The following is a 16,686-nucleotide window of genomic DNA, read 5'->3' on the forward strand; positions in this document are numbered from 1 at the left end:
GCACCAGCTGGGCTCATCCTCCTTCTCCTCCACTGGTGCCTCCGCCGGATCCGAAAGATCGTCGAGATCTGAATCAAATTTGAGTCATCGTCTCGATTCCTGATCTCTCTCAAGCTTCTCTCTACCACACCCCTCGAAACAAGCTAAACCCTAACCTAACCGCTCAATCTCGACCCTCAATTGAAGTCCTCTCACCCCCTCTCGAGCCCCAAATTGCCATGAAATCAACCAAACGCGCTTGCATTGTCGGAGTTGCGCTCAATTGCTACTTCAAACAGATCTCTCAGATGCCTAGTTGGTCCAAAAAATAGCTTAGAAAACATGAACCAGCTTAGATTACCCAAAGTTGTAGGAATAGGCCAAGTGCTTTGGATGTTTTTGAAAAGTGTTTTTGAAAATCTTCATCTTCTTCATCTTCATCATCAGCTAGAGTTTCCTGGTTTTCGAGCTCTTCGAAGATGTCAATGGCGTCGCAAGAGCATTTGGACAAGATGCAGCTTCGCCAAAACTACTATAACCTCTGGCACATCGATCTGTCTTTCACTCATCTCTCTCTCTTACCACCCATCTCCTCTACCACCTTCACCATTACTGTAAATGTCATTCCACTACCACCACTGTTGCCACTCCACCTCTATAACTACCATTATTACCACCATCGCCACCGCTCCACTACCACCACCACTACTATTGCCACTACTACTACTACCATTACCTCTCCTCCACCACCGCCACTCCATCTCCTCTACCACTACCACAACTTCACCACTAATTTCCTTCACCACCACCACCACCATTACCTCTTATCTACCACGTTCATTACTGTTGCCGCTCCCTCTCTTCCACCATAGAAAATTAGTTCCTAATTCTTGGTAACCAAAAAAATGGGCCACGAGAAAATGTTTTTAATTGACCACAAAAAATTAATTTTATTTTAATAGAAAATATTTTTCATTAAAATATTACCCCAATTTCTACCAAATAAAAATAATAATAATTTTTTTCATTAAAATAAAAATGAAACAAATAAATTTTCAACCTCAATAACTAAAAAAATAAAATAAAAAATAAAAAACAAATGAAATTTTTTTTTAAAAAAATCATTAACTACAAAAAAAAATAAAAAAAATAAAAAAATAAAACCACGTCACACCGCCTCTCCTCTTCTTTTCTTCTTTTCTTTTCGTTTCCCCCTCTTTCTATCTAAATTCCCTCCCTTCCTTTTGTTTCTCACCAACTCAAAAAACTCCCTTAAACAAAAAAATCCCCAATTTCATCTCTCTCTCTCTCTCTCTCTCTCTCACGTCTGCAAGCAGCGGCAGCGACAGTGGCAGCAGTAGCAAGGGGGGACGATGGCGAGCAGCGAGCGACGACGGTGAGCATCGAGTGGCGATAGCTAGCAGCGGCAGCGGTGGTGTGGCGTCTCAGATACCTTTACCGATTCAACCCGTCCCTCCGATTGAGCTATTAGGGTTTTGCCCCAAAACGAAAACCTGGCAACGCCGACTGAGGTAAACCTCTCTCTCTCTCTCTCTCACACACACACACACACACACAACCACACACACATTTCAATCCAACATATATGTATATGCACATAAGAAATTGAGGTTTAGTTATGAACATTTGGGTTTTTTTAGCTGTTCCAGAGTTTTATAAAAGCGGTGCCTTTGGTTTGGGTTTTTTTATTTTTTATTTATTATAAGTATATTGCTTTGTGCCTCTCCTGCAAAGGCATCAGTGTTTGTTCTGCTAAATGATTTCCTGCCTGGTACTCTTTCTCAGGTCTTGAGGATGGCAATATCCCATTTGGTTCAGTGGAAGGTATTTCACTACAAATCGACTTATCATAGCATTTCGGTACAATTTTTTTATCAAGTTAAGAGTGCACATCTCATTTATTTGTTGCCTTCTAAAATGATTTCCTTTTTCTTCCCCCAACTCCACCAAAAGGAAAAAATGAACTTTTACATATTTGAGGATTAATTGTTTTATTTATAGAATCAGATATTAACATGTTGACCCCAACCACACGAAATGGTTGCCTATTACACAACTCACTAACCCTGCCAGGAGTTGGAAGGATGCAGGAAAGAGTGATGCCCACATTAAATCGATTGATTCATCATGGGAACATCACGTCTATGTCAAGACCTTATTACCATATTATGGCTAACATTCATGGATTACTTGTATGCCAAAATGAATGTCTATCATTATATAACTAGAGTTAATTTTCAATTTTACCCTGAATCTGCTAAAGAGTAGAGGATGTTATGTTTCTACCACTCTCTGTGTATTTTTTTAATTGTCTACTACTCCACTTTGATACCTAGGCTTGTTTTAATCCCCTAATTTTTGTGTGAATTGGAATGCAGCTGCTTGATGTAGTGGTGGGTTTATAATTTGTTGTCAAAATGTGTATCTGTAATCAGGAATTGGTCTTTGGACTTCTAGTTCTTACCAGACGTTGATCTTTCATTATTTTGTTTAAGAGTTGGTCTCCATTTCATGCTCAGTTCTCAGAGTGCAATAATAAATTGCATGCATGGATCTTCAGCTGATGAAGTTAATTGATGTCCGGGGAAAAGTATGATTTGATAATTTTTATTGTGGTGTTTTGAGTCCATGAAGTTTGTTAATTCAAATAGTGGCTTCATGATACCTTTTGAACAAAGTTTATATGCAGTCCCTTCGTCTTCAATCCATCAGGAAGCTGATGCAGCATAGTTGATGTGGGCTAGGACTTGGAAAAAGACAACGTGCATATTGTTCTTGTTGGACTCCTACTGATTTGATACTTGAGTCCTATTAAGTTACGATATTGGGCAGGAGTGAGTGGTTTAGAAGGTTTTCATATGGTGATTAGATTTGATGAAGCCTATAAATTGGCTCTATCTCTGCAAAACAAGATTAGGCTCTCAAATATGAATAAAATGCAGATCTAATGTATATTACATGTACTAGGATACGAGTATTGGGTATGAATGTTTGTCAAATCTTCCTAAATCTAAATATTTGGTTATTGAGATATGTATCCAAAAGTTGATTATGGGTATGTAGATGCATCTAAATATTATACAGGTTTTGGAAACATATCTCATACTCTTATTCTTGTCATATTCAATGAACATGGGTACATTGGGAGGAACAATGTATTATACAGTTGAGTAACAATTGTTGTAAGGTTCTTGTTGGGTTTTTGATTTTTTGGAGAAAAAATTGTTTTTGATTTTGGGTTTTTTGTGTTTAGATGGATCGGTATCAGAGGGTAGAGAAACCGAGGCCAGAGACGCCGATTAACGAGAATGAGATTTGTATAACCACTCAGGAGAGGATGAGGAACTACATTATTTATGCTACCACTCTGTTTCGGGTCTCTCTCTCTCTCATTGAAAAATTAGGGTTTTGATTGAGCAAATCAAAAATTAGAATTGTGTTTTGGGTTGTGAAATTATTATTATTTTTGTTTTTAAATTTCTAGAATGCGAGTTGGGGAAAATATTTGAATCTGAATTGGAAAAATTAAAACCTAAATGTGAAATTAGGTTCTTGGGTTGAACACAATTTTTTTATTTTTTTTTATTATTATAAATTTGTTGAATCTAAAGAAATTGGGTTCTATTACGAAAATTAGGGTCCTGTAGTTGTGATTGTATAAAAAAAATTAATTTATGGAATCTAAAACTAGAAAATCCTACAGGAACTCCATTAGTATAAAAAAATAATTATATACTTTCTTGAATTAATTTGTTGAATTTGTTATTATTATTAATTTGTTCAGAATTAAAAAATTTGAATTCAAATAAGTACAACAAAAAATTGACTATAGAACGAGTAGAAGAATCTATATGTGATTGGAACACAGGTTGATTTGAATGATTTTGTATTATATATGCTGCATTCTTTTGTCATTTATATGGCCAATGTCTTCCTTTAGTTCCTATAATATTTATTGACTTACATTCATTGCAGTTACATTGGAATTTTTGAGTTACTTTAATATTCATGATTTACACAAATATAAATATATGTTATAAACTTTTAGATATAAACTTTATAAACAAGTTAAAATATATCAACTTTTAGATTGTTAGGAAATTCATCAAAATCTTGAAAGTTGATCAAAAGTGAGAAACACATTGTGATTTTGGCATGATAATGTCAATGCAGAGTAGTGTAGTGCATCTTATACTTTTGCATGATCATTTCCTTTTTTAAAGTTTCGTGCATCAAGTATTTTTTTATCCCAATATATATATATATATATATATTTCTTGCATCAGGTACTGTTTAGCTTTATAATAAATAAATAGTCTAACCTTATGTTCATCATGAGTTTGAGAATGCTAGTTTCTTTCTACTTTTCTGGACTGATCATGCTTCCTTTTTTCCGAATGCAGACTTAAATTTTTTGTTCCTATTGCATTCCTTGCTTTCACAGTCTTGGTGCCAGTTAATTATACCAATGGATCTTTGGAGCATTCTAATTTAACTTACAGTAGCATAGATAAGTTTTCTATCTCAAACATTCCAACTGGATCACATAGGTAAGCAAGACTCTGTGCTAAATTTGCTATATATTTTAAGTTACTTTTTTCTTTTGCCATAAATATGCCGAATTGGTTTGGTTTGGTTTGGAATAAATATGCTGAATCCTCTCCATAGAACTTTGATCTTTATATTTGCTCTTGAGTGCTTTCTGTGGGAATTGCCTCTTCTATTTAGTGTATGGAAAAAATTTAATGCTTTTTAGTTGGTTTGTTGTTGGTGGAAACAAGACAATATTGAGAGAGAAAGAGAGAGGGACAGAGGAAAAGTAAATTTACAGTTTCTTCACATATTTTAATTTAATAAATAATTTTTCTCCATGGCATGTAGCAAACAGTACTATAGTCTTCCTGTATATTTTAGTTTTTATTGATGAATTTGTTGTGGGTGGGAAAATTCTAATATAGACACCCTTAAAAGGGTGTATTATATGCACTTTATTTATATTATTTTTTCTTTAATTATGACTAATTTTTCTTTAATTATGATATTATTTTAATGATAACTGATAAAATATTTACATATGACTCATATTATATTTAATTATGGATTCAAAAAAATATAAAATTATACAATTTACCTATATATATGGTACCCCACCATTCGAGTATTGCGTAGTGTAATCAGAATCAGAGTGCCCAGGTGATATACATGCCTTTGCATGTGGAGGTATCGGGTTTAGTCAATTACTTATCTTTTGTGATTGTGCTTTCTTTATCTGAACATCATTAAGATCAATTGAAACATAGGTAGCCGTGGGAATGGTCTGAGAAAATTGAATATGAATCATAGTTTGAGAAAATTGCAATATACAGAAATGTTTAAAATTTTTGGTTTGTGGTTCATCAAATAGTGGACTTTGAATGTGAGTTTGTATCTTTCATCACAAAATAAAATAAATTGATAAAGCAGTAAATTCCTTCATCAATATTTGAAGTGACAAGATCACTTAGCACAGCAGAATTGGAAATCAATATAATGACTCAGGTCCTTCAACAAGAATTTCCTGGTCTGTTATGAGATCTAAACTGTCGTGGTGGTGCAAACTATGAAATCTTCAAGCCTGTTCTATTTAGTTGCAGAAACAATGATAGTTAGAAATTAAATTTATGGTCTTAGTAGCATTATCCTCAACTCTATTTGTTTTGATGTGAAAAAGTGCATGCTATTCATGGAAACCCTGTTTTCTTTCCTTTTTTTTCTTCTTCTTTATCAGCAGTCAACAGATCATCCAATATATCGTTAGTTGGTACAATTCTATAAAAGAAATTAGATATTGTATTACACTTTTAGAGCTTCTTGAGACTGCCACTGAAATGTGGAAGTGTTCAAAATATTCATTGCAATTGTCTTATGTTTGTCCATAGAAAAGTACTTGAGCTGAATACCAGAGATCCGGAATGAGCTATATATCCTGGTTCGATTTAGCAGTAGGACGACTTACTAGCATTGTAAAACTATAATGCATAAAACAAGTCTTATCTTCTTCATTAGTTTCAGAAATCTCTTCTACTTATAATGCAATTTTCTGTTTTCTTTGTTTTTTGGGGGGACTACTATAGTATTTTGCTTCCCCGTGTATTGTTTGGTTTCAGAAAACACTTGGACAAAGAACCTCTTCAGCCTGAACAATCATTATTCTCCATCAAATTCCTCTATGTTGCATTTTGAATATGTTAAGTCATGTTCCCTTGTTCTCTTTATGTAATTTTAAGAACCTCATCCACTATTTCTCCTGACTCTCTTTGCCTGTCAAAACTATTGAACAAAAAAATTCTAGTATTTTTCGTTGTCACTGCCCCAATCTATCTGCTGCTTGTGTTCCCAAAAATGAGAACACGAGTAATTTTTTCTTTTTTTCTTTTCTGACAAAAGCCAATGCTAACTAGTCTAATTTATCTTTATTTATTGTTAAATACAACTCTTTCTTAGAAAGTGTAACTGAAAATAAAAGGAAATCACAGCTCATAATTTACTTACTTTGTTTACACAGTGACAAATAATAGGATCATGTATTTGGACAGGGGTACATACCAAACTTTAAATTGGTTCATAAAATTCACCATTTCCAGGTTAGGTTACCCCTCCTAAAATGTAACCGTAAGCAAACATCACCTTTGGAAAGTGATAGTGGTGACTTTTGAGTTTGTTCACATGGAACATAGAAGATTTTCTCAACTGTCTCATCCTGTGACTTAAATGGTTGTAAATTTGAATTAGGGAGCATAGGAAAATTGAGGCAATGAGAGTAACTAGTGTCTTCTTAACTTCCAATTGACCAATTCATAGAAGAATTCTCAATTTTGGCATAGATAAGAGTTATAGAAGATTCCAAAGGTAAGATCATTGCAAGAATGGATCTCTAAATTGAGTTTCAGAGAACTTATCAACACTCTCCTCCTTGCATACTTAGTTCTTATTAATGGTGAAACAAAGGATTGTATTCATCCCTCAAGATGTGTTAGGTAGGGAGATCGTCTTTTCATCTATTATGCTTTCCAGAGGTGTAGAAGAGGATGTGATACATGGTCTTTAGGTTGCTCAAGGAAATCCTAGTGTATCTCATCATATTTTTTTATGCAGATGATAACTTGGTTTTTGGGAGGGATACTATGGAGGGACTTAATTTCAAAATTAAAAACAAAAAAATTATATCTGCATATGAACAAGCCTCTGGTTAGCTGATTAATTATGAGAAATCAGTTCTCTTTTAGTCCAAATGATGCTGATTAGAGGGATCACTTGAAGCAGCTTTTTGGGGTTTCAGTGGTGCAATGTCCTGAGAGGTATTTGGAAGGTATGCCTGCCTTGTTGATGTACTTATCTGTTTTTGGTAATAAAATCTCACTAACCAAAAAAAACAAAAAACAAAAAAAGGATTAATGGAAAGTTTTTAGATCAATTTTATGAAAGGGCTTGGAAGAAGTTACTTATTCATAAATTACTAAATGCTTTAAATACTTACTATTTGGTTACCGGGAAAGTGGAGGGAAAGGGGAAAAGAAAAAAAAATAGAAAAAAAAGAGTAATGCAGAGTTTACCAAAACACTGAACTGTCCAGAACTAGGCATATCTTGGTTGTATTAGGTTCATCTAACCTAATATTTTCTCTTTAACCAACAGGGGCTATAGATCACAATTATAGATTTTGTTAATCAAGTTGATCTCAAACCCTAACTGATCTCTACACGCTCCTCTATATTGAATGATTTGACCTCTTTGCAATCTCCTCTCTGATCACAAACTTGAACCAGTTAAAGCAATTCATCGATGATTGCAAGTCCAATTCCTCAATCCTCTCCGATCCTTCTCTCCCCTTCTTCCAAGACTACCTTGAAAGGTATGATATAATTCATTTTTATGTATTTACATACTTTCCTGTTGAATTTGCTTTTCTTATGTATTTTTATATGATTTTTTGGTGGTTTAGTGGAGTGAATTGATTTTGAACTTTATGTATTTCTATTAGTTTTTTGGTGGTTTAGTGCTTGCCTTTTCCTCTAGTTTGATGATAACTGTAAAATAAAAATAAAAAAAAACTGAAAGCATTTAATATTCACAAAATAGTTTTAATCTTTCAAAATTGATATTATATTGTCAGTTGTGACCTTATTTTTTCAGTAATAAAATCTGAGATATATCATAAAAGGCTGCTGTTTTTAAGCAGTTGTGACCTTCTATAAGCACACTTTCTTGAAAGAAATGTGAGTTTCTGTCTTCAATCAGTACAAGCAAATTGCAATTACCCAACACTAGGTGAAATGCTAATTGATTAAATGTTGTCACAGGTATATTGAAGGAAATGCTTTCCGGCCAGGTGTGAACCCTATTGGCGCTAAAAGTCCATGCTGTTTATATTTTGTATTTTGGATGTGTTTCTTAATATAGAAAGAACACTTGACTGTCATCTCCCTGCAGATGTGTGAGAAATGGAAATTACGATGAAGCTCTGGATTTAGAAGCCTTTGTTTGCAAACTTTCAACAATGCATCCAAAGTTAGTTTTACTCATCTTATTTTGCTGTTTAGGCTAAAGGCAGCTTACTGAGATTTTCTATTTTTTTTTTTTTTCATTTTGCTCCCCCTTCCTATCTTGTTTGCCTTCAAGGCTGCCTGTTATTCAAGCACTTGCTGCGGAAGTTAAGCAGACCACCCAATCTCTTCTTTCTCAGCTTCTCCAAAAACTGCAATCAAACATTCAGGTACTTAGGCCAAATCTTATGAAATAATATGCTGATGATGTGCAGCTGGTTTGACACGATTCATCTAGAACTATGATTTCTGAAGTTTCGTTTATTTATTTTGCATAAACCCTTATGTATTGCAGTTGCCAGAATGTCTCCGCATTATTGGATATTTACGTCGTAGGGTTATTGATGGAATCATTTTGAAATAACTAAAGCTTTTAAAGTGTGAGGTGTGCTTAAATTAAAAGTTTATAAGGTGGCATGTCGTGTCAGACACCGACACAACACGACACTCATGGGAAACTTCTTGACCTTTGCCAGAAACACCTCCAAACATGTTCTACTATTTTTTAAAATATTTTAGACAACATGCTTTAAGCACTTGGGGAACATGTGCATATCGCTTAGACACATGAAATACATTACAAGTTTTGAATAAAATAACTTGGAATTCAATGATATAAGACTAACAATGCATTAGCAATCTTTAATTTAGTTTAATGCTTAATTTAAAATTTACTAGTAAAGCTTTATCTCCATTGATTTTGATAGGAAAAGAATATTTAGAAAATATATATATATAGAGAGAGGTAACAGAAATAAAAAGAAATGAAGTTAAAAGAAAGGAACGAACAAAAGAGGCAAAGAGTTTATATGTCGGTAAGTATACTTTGTCAAAAAGTACATGGATGCCGGTAAATATATTTTTGTGCAAGCATATATGTCAGTATTTTCCTATCTAGTGACCTAAAAAATGCTTACTTTCCTGTAACATTGATGGGAAGGGCTGGGGATGGTTTGAAATAAAACAAACTTCACATGACACAACTCCTGTTTCTAGCACTAGGACAAAATTTTACATTCCTTAATGAGCTAAGATTAGCTCTAATATCACCCATTTCTATCTTCTTGACTCCTTTCCCTTCCAAACATGATACATAGTACCAGCAAGGGTCAACCTGTAAACATAATCTGTAATAGCCTTACCTCCACACTCTTCAGCAAAAGTCAGGCATTTCTTCTACCAGGAAGAATTCTCCTCAAAAGAACAGTCCAAGTATATGCTGAAAAATATTAACAAAAAAATAAATGATCATGATCAAACCCATTGCACAATACACACTTGTTTTCAGAAACAATCCCCCACTTAAACATTCTATCCATTGTAGCCAGTCCTCACTGAACAGCAACCCATTACACAAAGCTCCACTTAGGAACATTTTGAGGCAACCATGCCAATTTATGTCAAGGGACGATAGGGTATTGTGTTTGAATTGCTTGCCAAGCTATTCACCATTACTAGAGGGTAGCCAAAACACGGAGTCAGGCCTATTTGGATTCAATACAAAGCTAGCAGGGTATTAGCCTCAATCTCAGAACAGCAACCAATTGCACAAAGCTCCACTTAGCAACATTTTGAGGAAACCATGCCAATTTATGTCAAGGGACGATAGGGAATACCATTTGAATTGCTTGCCAAGCTGAAGCCACAGTATATTCACCATTACTAGAGGGTAGCCAAAACACTGAGTCAGGCCTATTAGGATTCGATACGAAGCTAGCAGGGGTATTACCTTTAATCTCAGTAATAACCACTCTTCTACCTCTAGGCCACTTCCAATTCCTAAAATTAATGATAAGAGGAAACTCTGCTATTCACAGCCATGCCCATATGAAAAGCAACCCTTTCCCCATATTTCTTATTCAAAGGACCCAAGGGATGCCAATTATCAAATCGCGGAAATGTAACAGTCCCATCACCAATGATATATTGATCAAAGGCTGCCCCATAGCTCTTAGTTCAAAAAACTTCCAGACAGTCCAAGATGCCTCAGTAGGAAGACACTTACCCTTAATTACACAAGTATGGACCCACTTAACCCACAAAGAATCAGCTTTCTTACTTAAAGCCCACAAAGGTTGTCTTAGCATAGTGGCCTTATTCCACTCTCTCAAATTTCTGAATCCCAAGCCCTCTTCAGCCTTTGGTGCACAAATATGCATCCACTTCACTTTTGCATTGTAGTACCTAAACTCACTCCCTGTCCACAAATATGCATCCACTAGAGAGAAGTTTGTTTTATCTCTATTATTATTTTTAAGGAAAACTTGTCAGATGTATTCATTCATATCATATCTGGTAGGTAGGGTAGCAGAATGGATGAATATGCTTTCCCTTGATGTCTTGGGAAAGAGAACGGAAAGGAGGCATAAATGTTATGCCACCTTATTTATGTGAACTGCAAATTTATATTTTTTTTTGGTACACGTTAATCTTTTGTGTGTGATTACTTAGATTAGGGGCCTTGATCATCAGTGCTGATTGAATGTCTGCTCAAGCTGCTCATCTACAACCCAAAGTTTAATCTAAAGCTAAGACCATCAGAATCATTCATGTTTTAATTAATCTGTGGTATTATTCGTTAAAATAAACTTTACCAACTTTATTAAAAAATCATATATAAAAGTGAACTGAATCAATGGAGCTTTGATAGTTAACTATGCCTGTATTTGTTATGGTTGTTAGCTTATTAATCATCGTGTACTGAAATTTGTAGGTACAGCAATAGGTACAGTTTTATTATGCCAGGTAGTTGTCTCAATACGATGTACATGTTTATAGGATTTAATTGATTTTTGCAAAGATACGGGTTTGCAATCCAGTGTTGCTGCCACTATCATGCTTCTCTGATAAATTTTCCAATTCTGTTTCTTTATTAGGTGCCTTACATCACTACTGCTTTGATGGATGCGAAGCATGGCACGGAAGGGCGCAAGGATTTTTTGATTGGCTATCAAGGCAACTTAGTGGATTAAGCAATTTTCCTGATGCTGTAAATCTGAATTATGTATTGTTTCAATTTGTTATGCTAGATGGATGTGACTTGTGAATGAAAACTTAGAATAATTGTATTGTGTTGAATGTTAATGAATTATGTATTGTGTCGAATGTTAATGATTCAGTTAATTTGAAGGATGCTTTAAAATTATAGGTTTATTATGGATTGAATGAATTATTAGGAATTACAGGTGTATTGTTTTACTGCTTTGGCGACTAATTTATTAGTCGCGACAAATAAATTATTTTTTTTCGCAAAAAATGACAATTGCCGACCAAGATTTTTGGTCGCAAAAAATACATCTATTGCCGACCAAAACAGTTCTTGGTCGTGGAAACTCACTTTTGCCGACCAAAAGTTTTGGTCGCGAAAAGTAACAAATGGCGACCAAAATCTTTTTTGGTCGTGGAATGTCACAATTGACGACCAAACTTTTTGGTCGCGGAATGTCACGATTGACGACCAAAATTTTTTGGTCGCAGAATGTCACAATTGGCGACCAAAATTTTTGGTCGCGGAATGTCACAATTGGCGACCAAACTTTTTGGTCGTTGAATGTGATAATTGGCGACCAAACTTTTTGGTCGGGAAAATATCACTTTTCGCGACCAAAGTGTTTTGGCGACAAAATAAATTAGTCGCGGTAATTAAATATTTAGCGACCAAAAATTTAGTCGCGAAATCTAACTTTTGCCGACCAACCACAATTTTGGTCGCGAATTACTTTTGCCGACCCTCAATTGGCGACCAAAGTAGCGACCAAAAAAATTGGTCGCGGATAACTTTTGCAGACCAAAAATTGACTTTTAGCGACCAATTTTTTTGTTGCCAAAAGTGTTAATTCTTGTAGTGTTACCAATAGTTGGTCAACGCCGTCTTTTATCATCAGATAGGCCGGAAAATGGAAGTATACATCGATGACATGCTAGTCAAGAATAAACTCTCCTCTGATCATATGGCCGACCTACGAAAGACCTTCGGCACCCTACGAAAGTATCAAATGAAGCTCAATCCGGAGAAATGCGCCTTCGGCATAGGATCTGGGAAGTTCTTGGGTTTCATGGTCAGTCAGCGGGGCATCGAGGCTAACCCCGAAAAAATCAAGGCCTTGATAGAAATACAGTCAACCAGAACGGTTAAGGAGGTTCAGAGGCTTACTGGCAGAGTCGCCGCCCTCAATCACATCATTTCCCGCGCAACGGACAAGTGTCTCACCTTCTTTAAAGTTCTTCAGCAGGCTTTCGAGTGGATGACCAAATCCGAAGAGGCTTTCCAATAACTGAAGCAGTGCATGGCCAACCCCCCCTTACTCTCCCAAGCTCTCACGAGTGAGCCCCTTTTTCTCTATTTAGCCGTATCGAGCACCGTAGTCAGTGCGGCCCTCATCAAGGAGGACGGTTCAGTACAGCACCCAGTTTATTACATTAGCCAGGCTCTCAGAGACGCAGAACAGAACTACCCATTGCTAGAAAAAATGTCCTTGGCCTTGGTCACCGCCTCAACACGACTCTGTCCTTACTTCCAAGCCCACTCCATAGTGGTTTTCACTGACCAACCTTTGAAGAAGATAATGCAACAACCAGAGCTGTCCGGCAGACTTATGCAATGGTCAGTCGAGCTCAGCCAATTTGACATCTCCTACCGACCTCGAACGACGATCAAAGGGCAGGTTGTTGCCGATTTTATCCTGGAATTCACTAATCCCACTCCAACCATGGCCCCCCCCGGCCCCCACAATCCCACACTGAGGCAGAAGACCCCCACTCTTGGACCCTCAACGTTGATGGATCATCCAGCAAAGAAAGCAGTGGGGCTGGTCTCATCCTCACCGCCCTCGAGGGTGGTTTTTTCAAGTGTGCTCTCCGTTTTTTGTTCGACGCAAGCAATAATGAGGCTGAATATGAGGCATTGATAGCAGGTCTCCGCCTAGCCAGAGACATTGGTGTCAGCCATTCCCAGCTCATTGTCGGACAAATTACGGAGGAATTCGATGCCAAGGAAGACACAATGCGGGCTTACAGGGATATTGCACTCCCTCTCGCTCGCCTCTTCAACACTTTCCACATCAAGCACATCCCTCGAATGGAAAACTCCAAGGCAGACGAAATGGCTCAATTAGCTTCTGCTGACCAGTCAGACCTCAGCCATGGCGTCCGTCTTGAATACCTGGCCCACCCTGCCATTTCCCCATAACAGCAGCAAGTCCACTTCCTCCAAAATGAACCTATTCCATGGGCGGCAGATATCCTGCTATTTTTGACAAATGGGGAATTGCCTGCCAACAAACACCAAGCTGCCAAAGTCAGGGCCCGGTCATCCAACTACATTCTTATTAGCGGCCTCTTGTAAAAACGTGGCTTTTCACGCTCGCGGAGTGTATGTGGTAATCATTCGGGTGCCAAGTCACTAGCCCACAAAATACTTTGCACCAGTTACTTCTGGCCTACTCTCAAGATGCCACTGAATTCGTGCTTAAATGTGATAAGTGCCAATGCTTTGCCAACATCCCTCATGCTCCTCCTACAGAACTGATCACACTTTGCAGTCCTTACCCATTCGCCAAATGGGGGATCGACTTAGTTGGCCCATTGCCCACAGGCCGAGGCCAAACCAAATTCACAATCGTCGCCATTGATTACATCACTAAATGGGTGGAGGCGAAACCCCTCACCACAATTATCGAGCTAAACACAACCAGATTCATCTGCCAGTCAATCGTGTGCCGATTTGGCATCCCTCAAGCCATCGTCTCCGACAATGGCAAACAATTCGACAATGCCAAGTTCAAGAAATTCTGTGCAGAACTTCAAATCCAGCCATGTTTCTCTTCCCCAGGTCATCCCCAAGCCAATGGCCAAGTTGAGGTTACCAACCGTTCTCTTCTGAAGATCATCAAAACTAAGTTGGAAGCTGCTAAGGGCCTCTAGGCTGAGGAATTACCAAACGTACTCTGGACCTACCGCACAACAGCCCAAACCCCTACTGGGGAGACTCCCTTTCGCTTAACATATGACGCTAAGGCGGTAATCCCAGGGGAAATCAGTCTGCCTACCCCGAGGGTTCTGCACCCGAATCCAGAACTAACTGAAGAACTGCGTCGGGCAGACTTAGATCTAATTAAAGAGCTCCGAGAGACCACTGCTGTCAGGCGGGCCTCATATCAACAGAAAATGAGAACACACTATAGCCGCAAAGTCTGACCGAAGGAGTTTGCCGTGGGGGACCTTGTTTTGCGTGAAGAAACTCTTGCCACCAAAAATCCGGCTGAGGGCAAGCTGGCAGCCAAGTAGGAGGGACCTTATGTTGTTAAGGCCCGACATCGTCCGGGCACTTACCGACTTCAAGACATGGTAGGTCGAGATCTCCCCCATCCATGGAACGCCGAGCACTTGAAGCGTTATATTCAATAAAGCCCTATTTTTGTATTGATCAATTGCTGTATGTTCTTTTTGACAATCTACACACTTGGATGTTTTTGTCCTTTTCTCACATGGTGTAAATTTGTGATCAATGGGCTACGCTTTAAATGACAACGATCTTATATCTCAGTTATCTGCGTGGTATTTCAATAATACGCTGCTTGCAGCCTCAGCTAGACTGAGTAACTTAAAGCCTCATCCAGATTGAGCACGAAGGGCTCAACCAGACTGAGTTACTTAAAGCCTTAATCAGACTGAGCACGAAGGGCTCAACCAGACTGAGTTAATTATGGCTCAAGCCAAACTGAGCAAGAATGAAGAGTTCGGCCAAGGCCATTCTTGCAACTTCATTATTGTAGCATAGTTGCCATACTTAGTTAAAATCCAGGTCCATGCTTTTACATCTTTTAACGTTCTTCACATTTTAACTTTCATTTTTAATTTCGTTACAATCCACACGCCTCGTCGCCCAACCCAATCTTTCATTTCTCAACACTCTTACAACATGATTTAAAACTTCACACTTTAAGACCTTTACATTTCAACGTTTTTATTGTTAACATTCTTTGCGTCATGGTTTTCTCACAAGTTAGACTGGCTCCCTACTTCTCAACTTTTACTACGATTTATACACAAGCCTTATTTAAATGACCATTCTCATTCTTTTCAAATATACAAGAAATAAAGACAACAGTATGAAAAAACACAACTCATTATTTTATTTACAAACTTACACATAAATTCACTATAGAAATTACATGACAAAAAAAAAAAACAATAACAACAACAAAAAAAATTATTTACAAACAACAACAACACGCAAAATGCAAAAATTTTACATCAATCATTCATCCTCGCTCGAGGCCAGATCTTCTTCGTCAACCCCCTCATCTAGGGGGGTCTGGGCCACTTCGTCTTCATCTATTCTCAAATTGCTGAAGTCCAAGTCTGGGAACAACTCTTCTGCTTTACATTTAAAAGTCTTCCAGCCGTTGCCCCAGAACTCAGCCATCTCATGCTTGTAGAAGTTCGACCGCTGGAAGCTCTGGATCACTTCCTCTTCACTCCTACTTCCAGCGGTCGCTCCCGACGGGCCAGCCCCCCTATCCCCCTCTTTCGCCAAGCTACTAGAGATAGCGGCATCAATAGCCATCTGGAAGTCGGCGGACCCCTTGAACTGCTCTACCGCTGCAACACATAGGTAGGGGTACGTCGCCCTCTTAGATGCCAACTTGGCCCTCTCCTCTTCCAAGGTCTTCTCCAACCCTGCCTTCTCAGCCACTGACTTGGCCCTCTCGCCGGCCAAGGGCTTCTCCATCTCTGCCCTCTCAACCGCCAGTCTAGCCCGCTCGTTCGCCAGTGCCCTCTCCAACTCAGCGATCTTCTGATCTGCTTCTTCCTCTTCTTTGATCGACTGAGCGCGTAGATCTTCATTACAGACCATGGCCTCATCCCACCTTTTGTTGGCGACGGTGTAAGCTTTTTGGGCCTCTTCCAGCTTCTTCTACTCGCCATCCAACTGGAACTAGAGCGACATCACCTTGCGGCGTTCCGTCTCCAGCTCCAACTTGGTTGCGAGTAGCTCAACATTAGCACGATCTGCTAAATAGCACTGCACCATCGCCAACACCTCTATCCTCTTGGCGTTCTGGGCATACTCCAGCCCCCTAACACACGCACTCCGCGAGGC

The 16,686-nt window shown here is 38.0% G+C and overlaps 2 long non-coding RNA genes across 5 annotated transcripts; both read left to right on the forward strand.

The window, feature by feature from the left end:
• The first annotated feature begins 1,159 nt into the window (after positions 1 to 1,159).
• Positions 1,160 to 3,374, forward strand: LOC145820310 (uncharacterized). Its single transcript, XR_014361583.1, has 3 exons — positions 1,160 to 1,511; positions 1,786 to 1,824; positions 3,254 to 3,374. It is a non-coding gene; the product is annotated as an uncharacterized LOC145820310 (long non-coding RNA).
• A 2,036-nt stretch (positions 3,375 to 5,410) lies between these two features.
• LOC114318595 (uncharacterized) lies at positions 5,411 to 11,711 on the forward strand. 4 transcript variants are annotated; one of them, XR_014361582.1, is made up of 7 exons: positions 5,411 to 7,891; positions 8,173 to 8,255; positions 8,340 to 8,368; positions 8,470 to 8,547; positions 8,659 to 8,752; positions 11,296 to 11,327; positions 11,459 to 11,711. It is a non-coding gene; the product is annotated as an uncharacterized LOC114318595 (long non-coding RNA). The 4 variants fall into 4 exon arrangements; XR_014361581.1 differs by having other exon boundaries at positions 5,411 to 8,255; XR_014361580.1 differs by having other exon boundaries at positions 8,173 to 8,368.
• The last annotated feature ends 4,975 nt before the right edge of the window (positions 11,712 to 16,686 follow it).

Source organism: Camellia sinensis, chromosome 2 (genome assembly GCF_055761805.1).
Source record: "Camellia sinensis isolate YWXY chromosome 2, ASM5576180v1, whole genome shotgun sequence".
In the NCBI taxonomy this organism is placed as follows: domain Eukaryota; kingdom Viridiplantae; phylum Streptophyta; class Magnoliopsida; order Ericales; family Theaceae; genus Camellia; species Camellia sinensis.